The sequence below is a fragment of the Primulina tabacum genome, chromosome 15, assembly GCF_025594145.1.
Source record: "Primulina tabacum isolate GXHZ01 chromosome 15, ASM2559414v2, whole genome shotgun sequence".
NCBI classification, from domain to species: Eukaryota; Viridiplantae; Streptophyta; class Magnoliopsida; order Lamiales; family Gesneriaceae; genus Primulina; species Primulina tabacum.
In genome coordinates, this window is record NC_134564.1 from 21,139,248 (window position 1) to 21,153,395 (window position 14,148).

Genomic DNA, 14,148 nt, shown 5'->3' on the forward strand with positions numbered 1-14,148 from the left:
TGAACTGTCATAGTAGCAAGATTGAGGGCCTCGCCCCTAGCATATACTGCAACTTTGAATCGCTGAATTTCGTACTGCAATGGTCTCTGAAGTGATAATTGAGTAATGACTGCTGTCTTTCGACTCAATACTTCCGCTACTACATTGGGTTTTGCCACATGGTAGCTAATATCGCAGTCGTAGTCCTTCACCAACTCTAACCATCTTTGTTGCCTTCAACTCTTTTTGGGTAAAGAAGTACGTCAAACTCTTATGATCGGTGAAAATCTTGCACTTCTCCCCATATAAGTAATGTCTCCAAATCTGCAATGCAAACAATATTGCTGCAAGCTCTAGGTCTTGTGTCGGTTAGTTCTTCTCATGAACTTTCAACTGTCTAGACGCATAAGCTATAACTCGATCATTTTGCATCAAAACTGTGCCCAAAAGAAGTTTTGAAGCGTCTGTAAAAAGAACGTACTCTCCTTGCCACGATGGCATTGACAGAACTGGCGCTGAAGTCAAGGCTTGCTTATCTTCTCGAAGCCCTCTTGGCATTCCGATCCCCAAATAAATTTTGCATTCTTCTTCGTCAAAGTGGTCAAGGGTACCGCAATAGATGAGAATCCTTGAATGAACTTCCGATAGTAGCCAGCTACACCCAAGAAACTACAGATCTCGGTTACGGTTTTTGGTATTGGCCACTCTCTTACTGCCTCGACTTTGCTTGGATCAACTTCAACTCCATCTCTAGAAATAATGTGGTCTAAGAACGCCACTCTCTCGAGCCAAAACTCGCACTTGCTGAACTTAGCGTATAACTTTCTATCTTGCAATAATTGTAGAGCCGTTCTCAAGTGTTGGCTATGCTCCTCTCGGCTTTTTGAGTAAATCGGAATGTCATCAATCAAGACTATGATGAATTGATCCAGATACGACTGAAAAACACGATTCATGAGATCCATGAAGATCGCTGGTGAATTGGTCATCCCAAATGTCATGACCATAAACTCGTAGTGCTCATAACGAGTCCTAATAGCCGTCTTATGAACATCGGACTCCTTTACCTTCAGCTGATGGTATCCCGAACGAAGATCTATCTTCGAGAAAATTGACGCTCTTTGCAATTGATCAAATAAGTCTTCGATTCTAGGTAAGGGATTCTTATTCTTTATGGTGACTCTATTCAACTCTCGATAATCTCTACAAAGTCGCATAATGTCATCCTTTTCTTCACGAATAATACTGGTGCGCCCCACGGAGAACAAGTAAGGTGAATAAAACCCTTGTCCAGCAATTCTTGAATTTGATCTTTTTGCTATTTCATCCCGGTGAGTGCTAGACGATAGTGTGCCGTAGAGATTGGCACAGTGCCCGGTATCAACTCAATAGCAAATTCCGCTTCTCGGTCCAGTGGAATGCCAGAAACGTCCTCAGGAAAGACAACAGGAAAGTCTCTCGCGACCTCAACATCCTCTAGCTTCTGACTATTAGGAATGGGTCATGACGTAACACATGATAGAAAAGCTTGGCAGCCTCGTCTCATAAGTTTCCTCGCACTGATGCAGGAGATGATGTGCGGCATTTGATTGTTTCTCGCTGCCTCAAAGATAAAAGATTTTCCACTGGGTGGTCGAATAGAAACTGATCTCTGCCGAAAATCTATCGAAGCTCCATTCAATGATAGCCAATCCATGCCAAGTATGATGTCGATTTCAGGCATTGGGAGTACAATAAGATCTGCTTAAACCACATCTTTTTGCAAATGAAGCTCCAGAATCTTCAAAAGGCTCGAAGTGACCATTTGATTACCAGAAGGAATAGAAACTTTGAAGCTCAATCCCATATCCTCATGTATAATATTTAGTCACTTGACAAATGTCTCGGATATGAATGAGTGTGTAGATTCCGAATCCAGCAAGTCGTAGGTAGCTACACCTAGAATGAATATCATTCCTATGTCAAATCCACTGTCAAATCTATTCGTGTTGAAGATTAAGGAATTTCAATCATTATTTTCCCAATTTTTTTGAAAATTAAATGCTTGGACACTAATTTTTCAAAAAATATGCATTGTAACCCCTTAAATTTTCGAAAATATTCTTTTCATCCCTAGAAGTTTCGAATTTTGACACTCTAGTACCCAAAAGTTTTGAAAATTACGTTTTAGCCCCATAAATTTAGAATTCCATCGCATTAGGCCCTAAACTTTCGGATTTCATTTTTTTAACCCTTAGGATTTCTGCAATTACGAAATAGCCCCTAATTACCTAAGATTTTCAAAACAACCCCTATTTTTTTAAAATTTGCAATTTAGTCCCTGAATTTTCGAAAATCCCATATTCATTCTAGAATTTTCGGTTTATCTCATTTAAGTCCTTTGACTATTCAAAAATTCGGATTAGTCCCTTAAATTTCGGCTATACGCAATAAGCTCTTTAAGTTTCGAATTTTGCAATTTGGTCCCTAGGTTTTTGAAAATACCAATACACGCCCTTATTCTCCATTTTTCTCAAATTTAAGCCTTTAAATTCTTATTTGGATTTAATTATCTCCTTTGCATAATTAAGGCTCATAATTCATGTTCAATTTCTATAGTTTCTATTTTCATCTCTTAAGTTCAACTATAGTAGAGCATGCAACCTAATTTCTTCTAGGTTCTTCATTATTCCAATCAATTCTTATAACCAATTTAACATTTCATGAAATAAAAGCAATGTAAAAATGTTAAATAACTAGGTTACCAGTGATTAGAGTCGTTTCTGGCTCCTCCCCAGCTTCTTCAGCATGCATCACATAAACTCTGCCGACAGTTGGTCATCTATTCTTCGGGCAATCAGCAGCTTTATGCTCTTCTTCCTTGCATATGAAGCACCTATATGTTCCCCACATGCACTTGCCATAGTGTAAGCGATTGCATTCTTTGCATAAGGGCCTCTATTTAGGTTTTGGTGCTCCAGACTATGGTGGCTTCTGTTGCCTCGGCTTCTTCCATTGTCCTTGGGGCTTTTGTTGCCCTTGAGCTTTCGGAGGTCCCGAAAATTGTCTCTTGACTGGCTGAGAGCTCTGTGGTGCTGCTTCCTCTTGCGCTGCATCTCAAAATCAATATCTTTGGGGGCTTGCTCAGCTTAGAATGCACAAGTAGTGGCAGCTGCATAATCCGCCGATCGCATCAACATCACATCACGGCGTATGGTAGGTTGAAGGTTATTCATAAACATCCCTAGCAATAAGGGGTACAAAGTGACAACCCCTATCAAATCTCCTAACAAACTCAGCCACAGTTGTGTCTCCCTGACGGAGAGTCATGGATTCCCTCTTCAAGCGTCCTCAGACGTCAAGAGTAAAATACTTCTCGTAGAAAATTTTCTTGAATTGCACCCAAGTGAGGGTGGATAGATCAACTCCATGCTCTGCTCCTCCCCACAAAAAGAAGCGTCATCTCGCAGCATATATGTAGCACACATAACTCGGTCAGCATATCCCATATTCAGATAACAAAAATGCACCTCAAGAGATTGAATCCAACCCTCAGCAGCAAACAGGTCGGTGGTGCCAAAAAATTCCTTCGGACCCAGCCTTCGGAATTGATCATGCACGTCGTGCTATGGCCTCAGAGCCTGCTGAAAGAAACGTGCCATGCCCTCTAGATCATGTGTAGCAGCATCCCCATTAGGAGGTGGGGGTGCATTCACTTGACGATCTCCATTAGTCTCAACTTGCCTATAGGTACTAGGTGCGCGTCTAGGAGGCATTATATCTGATTGTTTTCCAATTTTTAAATGTAACAAACATGCATTTAAATCTAAGTTTCTAATCATGCAGCATATACTAATCTCTTTTTGAGCAACTTTTAAGAATATATATCATTTAACCTCAAAAAACTTTTAAACATGTAACGTAATCGTATAAACCATGTAAACATGCAAGTATTATAATAAAAATCATGTAAAGCAATAAAACTTATAGACTTGAGGCTTGACGACTGAGCTTTCTGGAACTGGCGTTGGTACAACCCTTTGCAGGAATATTGCTATAATATACCAACTGAAATGTTCACTAATCATTTTTCGTTAAAATGTACTAGACTTTTTTTCCAAGTATTCGGCCGAAACTACTTTGTATATACAGATATATATTTTAAAAATACTTTTGCACCATTTGAAATAAATCAACCAATTATTATTTGAAAATCCAAAAGAAAGTAATTCAAAGCATAAAGTCGTGAAACGTCAACCAATCCTAAATTAACATTATTTCAAAAATAAACTCCATTCTAATATCCTCTTAAAAACCTCTCAAAAGTCTCATAAGTCATGAAAATCTTTAAGTAATCATAAATCATAAACATAGTTTTATTTGCGGAAAACTAGCGACAGCCCTCGAGTTGTGTGCATCTTCAGTCCAACAAGATCAACCATCAAGACATCCATTAACATCAACCTCATGCTCACCTGCATCGATCGCACTTAGTGAGTCTATTGACTCAACAAACCTTAATCATTATAACAAATAATATATATACATTCACAAGCAATAGTGAAAATAATTTTAATAAAATAGCTTTTCACGAACATAAACTTTAACATTTTTCTTTCAACATATCATATCATATACGTAAATGTTTCCCTTTTTTTTTTTATTGAAATTAGATCCTCAACTATGACTTTTGTATTAGTTGTAGGTCGATTGATCCATCTACGTATCACCACGATACCAAGCGGGCGGGACATCAGGGACACTCTTACTTGTCAACTGAGCTTTGACCTTACATATCATCGTATCATCATATTAATCACAATCAATTGACATCCTTCGACTTTTCATATTTTCATCACTTATAAAAATTAATGCATATATAAATTATTTTCTTTTAAACCAAGCATGCAACATGTCTTTTAGCATTAACATTTCATCATAAAATTCCATAAACATTTTAAATAAATATTTTAACATTTATTATAGCATTCAGGGAACTGCCAGGATGTCTATCTAACATTTTTCAGGGGTAAAATGACTGTTTTGCCCCTGAAACCCTAATTTTCCAAATTTATTCTTAAACCTTTAAACGACGACCCAAATCATTCCAAACTTAACATAACACCTTAAAATACAACCATAAATATTTCTTAGATGTAAACTTAAGCTTCTCTAGTAATTTACCGATTCGTTTTTAAACTTAGACGTACAACTCGATTTTGACTCGTATTGACTCGAAACTTAACCAAAACTTACCAAACTTGAACCAAGGCTTAATAACACCTAACTAAAACATATTCAACCCAGATCAAACCATATAAGATCCTCAGAATTTCTTATAATGCCTAATGAATTTTTCTGCACTTGTTACTTTGAATCCTAGCTTGTTCGACCCTAGGTTTCCTTCGTTATTAGCCCTTGGACGACCCCACCAGACCTTAGCTGACCCTCTAAAGACCATGAACAAGCCCTTAGAAACCTACTGGAACTACCTATACCGCCCTTGCACTTGTAACCCCATAAACCGTACCATGCCATGCGCGGCCCCAAGCTCACGCCATGGCCATCCACCTTCGATCCAACCCACATGAAACTACCATAGGACCATCCTACCATCACCTTAGGTCTTCTGGATGTGACCCTACAGTGGCTAAGAGCCGTGGCCCTCGAGGACTCCAAGTCCGAAAACCCTAGCCCCATGAAACTATATTTTTTTCGTTCCTCATGTCACCCTATTATTTCCAGCCCTTAAACACGCCCCTAAGGACTTTTAAACAAGTGGAAAAATATCCCTTCAAGTACCGTTGCCATCTCAGCCCCTTTGTGCATCATTAGCAAGAGTTTTTTTTTTAAAAAAAAAACTCTAGTTTTATGAAAGTATAGCCATAAAAACAAAAATAAAAGTAGTGCATCATATTTTTCATGAAAGGATAATTAAATGTACATAATATGGTGTGAAAAATGTTTGAAGGAAGATTAATGCGTGCTTTTGTGTTTATTACACACGAAAAACAAATTGGCAATGCGAGGACGTCAAAGAAGAGAAGACCCTATGCTGATTTTTCTTCGAAAGCGTGACCTTCCCCTTCAATATTCATGTGTGGTGTGTACACTTGCTGAAGAAGGAGTCCTAGTAATTCTTTGTGTGGATTGTGGGGTTTGGGGTAGGGTTTGTTAGCTTTTTATTTTAATTAAAACTCATGGTGCAAGTTTGGGCCCATTAACCTAGATAATAGGCCCATTAAGCCCATTAATTAATATTTAAAATATTTTGTTTCGGAAAGGTTGTGAAAATATTAGCCGAGTTCTCGAAAAGTTAATATTTTCGTCGAAAATTGAATATCGTTTAAAAATATGACTCGGCCTATAAAAACAACTCGAAACACCCCAATTTTGAAAATTCCATTTAAAATACACAACACATTAAACAATTAAAAATAATCCTTTAATAAAAATATTTTTCCTTATATGGTCCCCGGTCTCTGTTCCTCGATCGCGTTTCGAATAATCTTAAAAACACAGTTTTATGCAACAGAAAACCCTATTTTAAACATGTAGCTCTGTACCTCATATTAAGTTTATGCAATTAAAATCATTTAATTAGTCATTTTCCATTTTCCCAAGATTTGTATGCAGTTGGATTACGTTATCATATTTTGGACCTTATAGCACCGGTATTATTCATGAAGAAAAATGATGGTAGTATGCGACTCTACATAGATTATCGAAAGCTGAATAGAGTCATCATCAAGAATAAGTATCCCTTGCCTAGAATTGAAGACTTATTTGATAAATTGCAAGGAGCATCGATTTTCTCGAAGATAGACCTTCGTTCGGGATACCACCAATTGAAAGTGAAAGAGTCTGATGTTCATAAGACGACTTTTAGGACTTGATATGGGCACTACGAATTTATGGTCATGCCATTTGGGATGACCAATGCACCAACGATCTTCATGGATCTCATGAATCGCGTATTTCAGTCGTATTTGGATCAATTCATCATAGTCTTGATTGATGACATTCCGATTTACTCACAGATACGAGAAGAGCATAGCCATCACATGAGAGCGGCTCTACAATTGTTGCAAGATAGAAAGTTACATGCTAAGTTCAGCAAGTGCGATTTTTTACTCGAGAGAGTGGCGTTCTTAGGCCACATTATTTCTAGAGATGGAGTTGAAGTTGATCCAAGCAAAGTCGAGGCAGTTAGAGAGTGGCCAATACCAAAGACCGTAACAGAGATCCGTAGTTTCTTGGGTCTATCTGGCTACTATCGGAAGTTCATTTAAGGATTCTCATATATTGCGGTACCCTTGACCGCTTCGACAACGAAGAATGCAAAATTTATTGGGAATCTGAATGCCAAGAGGGTTTCGAGAAGCTGAAGCTAGCCTTGACTTCATCGTCAGTCTGTCGATGCCATCAAGGCAAGGAGAGTATGTTCTTTATATGGACGCTTCGAAACTTGGTTTGGGTGCAGTTTTGATGCAAAATGACCGAGTTATAGCTTATGCATCTAGACAATTGAAGGTTCATTAGAAGAATTACCCTACTCATGACATCGAGTTTGCATCGGTAGTATTTCCATTGAAGATTTGGAGACATTACATATATGGGGAGAAGTGCAAGATATTCATCGACCACAAAAACTTGAAGTATTTCATCCAAAAAGAGTTGAATATGAGGCAACGAAGATGGTTAGAGTAGGTAAAGTACTACGACTGCGATATTAGCTACCATTCGGGAAAATCTAATGTAGTAGCGGACGCATTGAGTCAAAAGACAGCAGTCATTACTCAATTATCACTTCAGAGACCATTGCAGTCCGAAATTCAGCGATTCGAGGTTGCAGTATATGCTAGGGGCGAGGCCCTCAATCTTGCTACTATGACAGTTAAGTCGACTCTGAGGGGTAGAATTAAAGAAGGTAGTCTCCTGATGAGCAATTACAAAAATGGAGACTGAGAGATGAAGTTAAGGGTCGGAAGCTGTATTTTGAGGAGGATGTCATAGTTTGACATTGAGATCAACTATGGGTTCCGAGTGGCGATTCACTGCAAAAGGTTATTTTGAAGGAAGCTCACAATACGTCGTACTCCATTCATCCTGGAAGCACGAAGATGTACAAGGATCTGCAGTTGTTGTAATGGTGGCCAGGCATGAAACGAGACATCTTGTGTTTTGTGTCCGAGTGTTTGACATGCCAGCAAGTTAAGTTTGAGCATCAGAGGCCAGCTGGAAAGCTTAAGTCACTTCCTATTCCTGAGTGGAAATGGGAAAATATTACTATGGACTTTGTTGTGGGACTGCCGAGGACTATCAAGGGATGCAATGTAATATGGGTGATAGTTGATTGTGTAACGCCCCGAAAATTTTAAAGTCCACGCAAACCACGTACATGCAATTACTAAATTATTTTGTATTTTAATTAAATGTTTTAATTGCATGAATTAATTATGTTTTGCATACTTGCATATTTAAAATATATTTTTCTATATGATTGCATAAAAATTGTATTTTTAAGGAATATTCAAGTGACGATCGAGGAACGGGGACCGAGGGCTGAAGAATAGAAAATATTTTTATTAAATAGTTGTTTTTAATTATTTAAAATATGGTTGATGCTTTTTAGTATTTTTGAAAATATGGGGTTTTGACGTGATTTTATACCCCGGGACGTAATTTTTACGGTGTTGGATTTTCAACAAAAATACGAACGTTTTAGCAACCCGGCTAATAAATTCACAAACTTATTTTAACAAAATTATTTTTAGTATTTAATTAAAGACTAATGGGCCTAATTAAATCCCTTAATGGGCTTAAGCCTAATTAGTTATTAATTAAACTATATAATATGATTAAACCCTCCCCAAACCCTTACACCTACACGCCACTTTCAGAATTCTTTTCTCTCCCAAATCACTCCAAGTACACGGCACCCACTTACCACAATTTGAAGGGAAATTTTGAAAGTTTCAAAGAGGAATTGCTAAGGTTTCATAGCCAAGGTTTTTTGTCCGTTCTTCGTCGTCAACGGTTTTTTTCGTGCGTTTAAAACGCAAAGGCACGCCATACATCTCCTTTTCTCGTTCATCACATCATATTATTGTTTAAATTATATTTGAATGAAAAGCATAAAGTTCTATGATTATTTTCGGAATATTGCATGCTCACATGGTGAAACTTGAGTTTTTGATGCCATAATCATGATTTTTATGTGCATAAGGGGCTGCCATGATTAGGAATTGGTATGGGATGTTTGTACATGTTTTTAAGGGGTCCTAGAACACATGAAAATACTGCATAACATGAATTTAAAAAGCTGGAAAACAGTAGGATAAATTTCAGAAAGTGCCGTGAGTTTTTGGTTGGCTTGTTCAAGGTTCATGGGCTGTTTGTGTTGCATGGGACGTAGGGGCTCGACCAGGCCTTGAGGAGGGTTCGGTTGAGACGTGGTTAGGTCCTAGGCAGAGTCCTAGGAGGGCTAGGGCTCGTGCTAGTGAGTAGGGAAGAGTCCTTGTATGAAAAAACTCTTCACGCGTAGGATCAAGGGTGGCTGAGAGTTCCAGGGGTTGTGGCTCGGTTTGGGGGATGACATAGGTGGTCTGGACGATGGCTTAGGATGGTCCAGTGAGGGTTAGGAAGGGCTGGGTTCAAGGGAGTGGCTTGGGCCAGCGAGGGCAGAACAAAAAGCGTGGGAGCGCAGGGGAGGGACGCGCAGGCTGTTTCTGATCGAGGAGGTTCGCTGCTTGGGTCCAGGGCTTGGGCTGGTCTGGGCAGGGCTGGGCGTGGTCCATGGGTGGTCAGGGTCGGCTGGGCTCGGGGGTGGCTCGGCTGGAGGTGACCTAAGCTAACTAGGAGTCTTGGGCGTGAGGGACAATTCCATGCGTGGCTACTGGTTTCACAAACAGGTGGGTTTCTACGTGGCTTAGAGGCTCGGGCTGGGGGTGGCTCGGGTCTGGGACTGGTCTAGGGTCAGTAAGGGTCATGGGTGCTCAATGGTTAAGGGCTGGTAGAGTCCTAAGGTGGCTAGGAGTCTTGGTGAGGGGAAGGGGATTCACGCACACACAGCACATGCAATTGGGTTGGTTTCCAGGAGGTTTGTTCGCGGGTTAGAGTCATGTTATTTGGGCTGGGCTTGCACAGTAGGGTCCCTAGGTGAGTTGGCTAGGTTTTGGTTCAAGGTGGCTCGGACGTGGCTCGAGTAAATCGGGTGATGGCTCGGTGGGTTCACTTAGGTGTCATATTTCGAAATTAAAGAACTGAAAATGAATCCAAGGGTCCACGGGGGTGGGTCATGACTTGGAAGGGTAGAATAAATCTTAAAAATGTTATGTTTAAAATTTGGGATCAAAATAATGAGTTTTGGATTTATTCGGGATTTAATCGCCACATGAAACGCTAATTAAATAACTAATTGAAACGCCTAGTTTTATGCTTTATAAAATTATGAAAAATTAGGTTTAAGCTTAAATAATTACTATAAGTCTAAGTTTTTAATTTGAGAAATTTATATTAAGATTTGGTCTAATTCGGGATTAAAACGCATTAATATGTCACATTTAAAGATTAAATTAAATGTACTCAATTTAGGCTAAATAAAAATATGGAAAAATTCATGTAGGCTTGAATAATTATTTGAGACATGTTAGAGTCAAGAAATCAAGAAAAAATGTCGAAAACGTAAAATGTCGAGTCCAGGGGTAAAACGGTCTTTTTACACCGGGAAATTAGTAAACGTCATGGCAGTGCCCTGAATGCTGTTTTATGTGCTAATATGATTATTTTTTATAGTTATGGATGTTTGTGGAATTTTTATGTTAAAACGGATATTTTAAATGTTTAAAGAATTTTAGATGGTTATGATTTAATATGTAAAAATGTTATTTTAAATGTTTTGAGGTTAAAATATCATTTGAAATGTTTATGAAATGTTCATGATTAAATTATGATTTTTAAATATCTATTTGATTTTTATGATTGAGGGAAGACAGTTAAAATACATGTTGCATGCTTGGTTTCAAAATGAAAATGTAAATATTATTCACGATTTTTATAAAGTGATGTGAATGAAAAAATGTTGAAGGAAGTGAAGTGATTGTGATTAATTCGTTAATGGTGGCGACGTCGTGAGGGTTATGGTCCCAGTGGGAGCCCGACGATCGTGTTTCCGCCATTGCGAATATGAGGTTATGAGGTTTGAGGTAAGAATGGGAATATCGTGAGGGGAGAAGGCCCCAGAGGGAGTCCATTTATGGGAAAGGCCCCAGAGGGGGCCCCGACGATCGTATTTCTATTTGATCATGTTAGGCCAAGGCTCAGTTGACCGGTGAGAGTGTCGCTGATGTCCCCGCCGCCCAGTAGTGTGGTTTTATGTAGATGGATCCATCGTCATGTCATGTCATGTCAGGAAAGTCACAATTAACAATATGAATTCAACAAAGGAAAGGAAAAAAAAAGGAAATGTTCATGATCATGTTAAAGGTTTTATGTCATGTCATGTTGAGGAAAAAGGAAAAAGTTAAGGTTTATGATTGCATGTCATGAAAAAGTATTTTATGAAAATGTTTATGTTTAAAGTTTTATGCATCATGAAAATGTTTACGAAAATGTTTATGTTTATGCATCTTCATGAAAACGATATTTTAAATACAAGTATTTTTCACCGTTATATGTTGACTGTATTACGTATTACTCGTTATAAAGATTATGGTGTGTTGAGTCTTTAGACTCACTAGGTGTGATGGATGCAGGTTATCATGATAATGCTAATGGAGGTCTTGATGGTTGATCTGACTGGACTGAAGGTGCACATGACCCGAGGACCGACACTAGTTTCCGCATATATGTTATGATTTATGTTAAAAGATTTTATGACTTTTATCACGAGTATGAGTGGTTTTTGAGAGGTTATAGTATGAGCTATACTTTTCAAATGTTATTTTTAGATTTAGAAAAATGTTAGTTGGTTGTTTATTTTAAAATGATATCAAAAGTATTTTATGAAATTTTATGGTTCGGCCAATGCTATGTGAGGTTTTAAAAAAAAAATTTTCTAGTACTTTTAAAGCAATAAAAAGGGCAGGACGTTTCAGATTGTCTTACGAAATCAGCACACTTTCTACTTATCAAGACGACATTCACCATGACAAAGTATGCAGAGCTGTATATTTGAGAGATAGTTCGACTACACAGGATTCCAGTGTCTATCGTTTTTTACTGAGATCCGAGGTTCACATCATCTTTCTGAAAGTGTCTACATGCAGCGATAAGGACAAAGTTTTTATTTAGTACAACATTTCACCCTCAAACCGATGGTCAGTCTGAAAGGGTAATTCAAATTTTGTAGGATCTACTCCGAGCTTGTGTGATCGATTTCCAAGGAAGTTGGGAACCAAAGTTATCTCTAGTGGAGTTCATCTAAAACAATAGCTATCAATCGTCTATAGGAATGGCTCTTACGAAGCACTTTATGGAAGGAAGTGTAGATCATCTATACATTAGAACGAGGTTGGTGAAAAAGGAGAATTTGGTCCAGACTTGATCAAGAAAACAACGGAGCTAGTAGTCAAAATCTGAGATAGGATGAAGACTGCACAAAGTCGACAAAGATCTACGTCGACAAGAGACGAAGAGAGCTAGAGTTTGTCGTAGGCGACCACGTATTTGTGAAAATAGCAACTATAAAGGATGTTACAAGATTTGGCAAGAAAGGCAAGCTCAGTTCGAGGTTCATAGGACCATTTGAAATTTTGGAGAGGATTGGAACACTAGCCTATATAGTGGCGCTGCCACCGATGCTATCCGGAGTACATTATGTGTTCCACATCTCGATGCTGCGAAAGTACATGTCGAACCATTCAAATTTACTAAATTATGAGCCTCTTCAGTTGACTCCAAATATTTCATACGAGGAAATATCTATACAAATCCAAGGTAGACAAGAAAGGAGACTCCGAAACAAAGATATCCAAATGATCAAATTCAATTGGCTAAATTACTCGGAGGAATAAGCTACTTGGGAAACTGAGAGGGACATGATGATTCGCTATCCGAAGTTATTCAGTAAGTTTTAATTTCGAGGACGAAATTTCATTTAAGGAGGGAGGAATTGTAAGGTCCAAAAATACGTTAACGTAATCCAACTGCATGCAAATATCGAAAAAATGAAAAATGACTAATTAAATGGTTTTAATGGCATGAAATAATTATGATGTGCATGATCACATGTTTAAAATAAGGTTTTCTGTTATAATGCATAAAATTGTGTTTTAAAAGTTATTCGAGACGCGAACGAGAAATGGAGACCGGAGATCATATAAGGAAAAAAAATTATTAAATAATTATTTTTAATGGTTTAATGTGTGGTATATTTTAATTGAAATTTTCGAAAAGGATGTGTTTTTATACGTCGAGTCGTATTTTAAATCGATTTTTAATTTTCGAGAAAAATAGAGATTTTTTGAGAATTCGGCTATTATTTTCACAAAATTTTGTTAAAAAAATATTTTAAATATTAACTAATGGGCCTAGTATACCATGTTAATGGGCTTAAGCTTATACCACTTATTATATATCAAATCTTAAAGTCCTAAACCCCAACCAAACAACACAACTCACACACACAACACACACAAGGTTTCCTAGCAGCCAAGACACACGCACACAAAAGAAATATTGAAGGGGAAGGTCACAGTTTTGAAGAAAAATCAGCATTGGGTCATTTCTTCATCGACGTCCTCGCATCGCCAAGTTATTTTCGTGCGTAATAAACGCAAATGCACGCCTTAATCTCTTTTTTCTCATCTATCACACCATAATATATGTTTGGTGCATGTTTGCATGGAAAAAAATATGAACCCTTATATTATTTTCGTTTTTATACCATAATATGCCAATAACTCAAGTTTTTATGATTTAAAACTCTTCTTAATGATGTACAAAGAGGCTGCCATGATAGGGAAACTTGAAGAGATGTTTTTCCACATTTTTAAGGACCTTTAGGTGCATGATTTGAAGACTGGAAAAGGAAGGCAACCAAAATGAACGAAAATTTGGTTAATGGTAGGCTAAGGTTTCAGCTAGGAGTCCTTGAGAAGCATGGTACTTATCTGTTGTTAGGGTGCATCCAAGAGACCTAAGGGGGCTGTAGGATGGTCCTAGGGCGGCTGCACGAGGGCTGGTTTA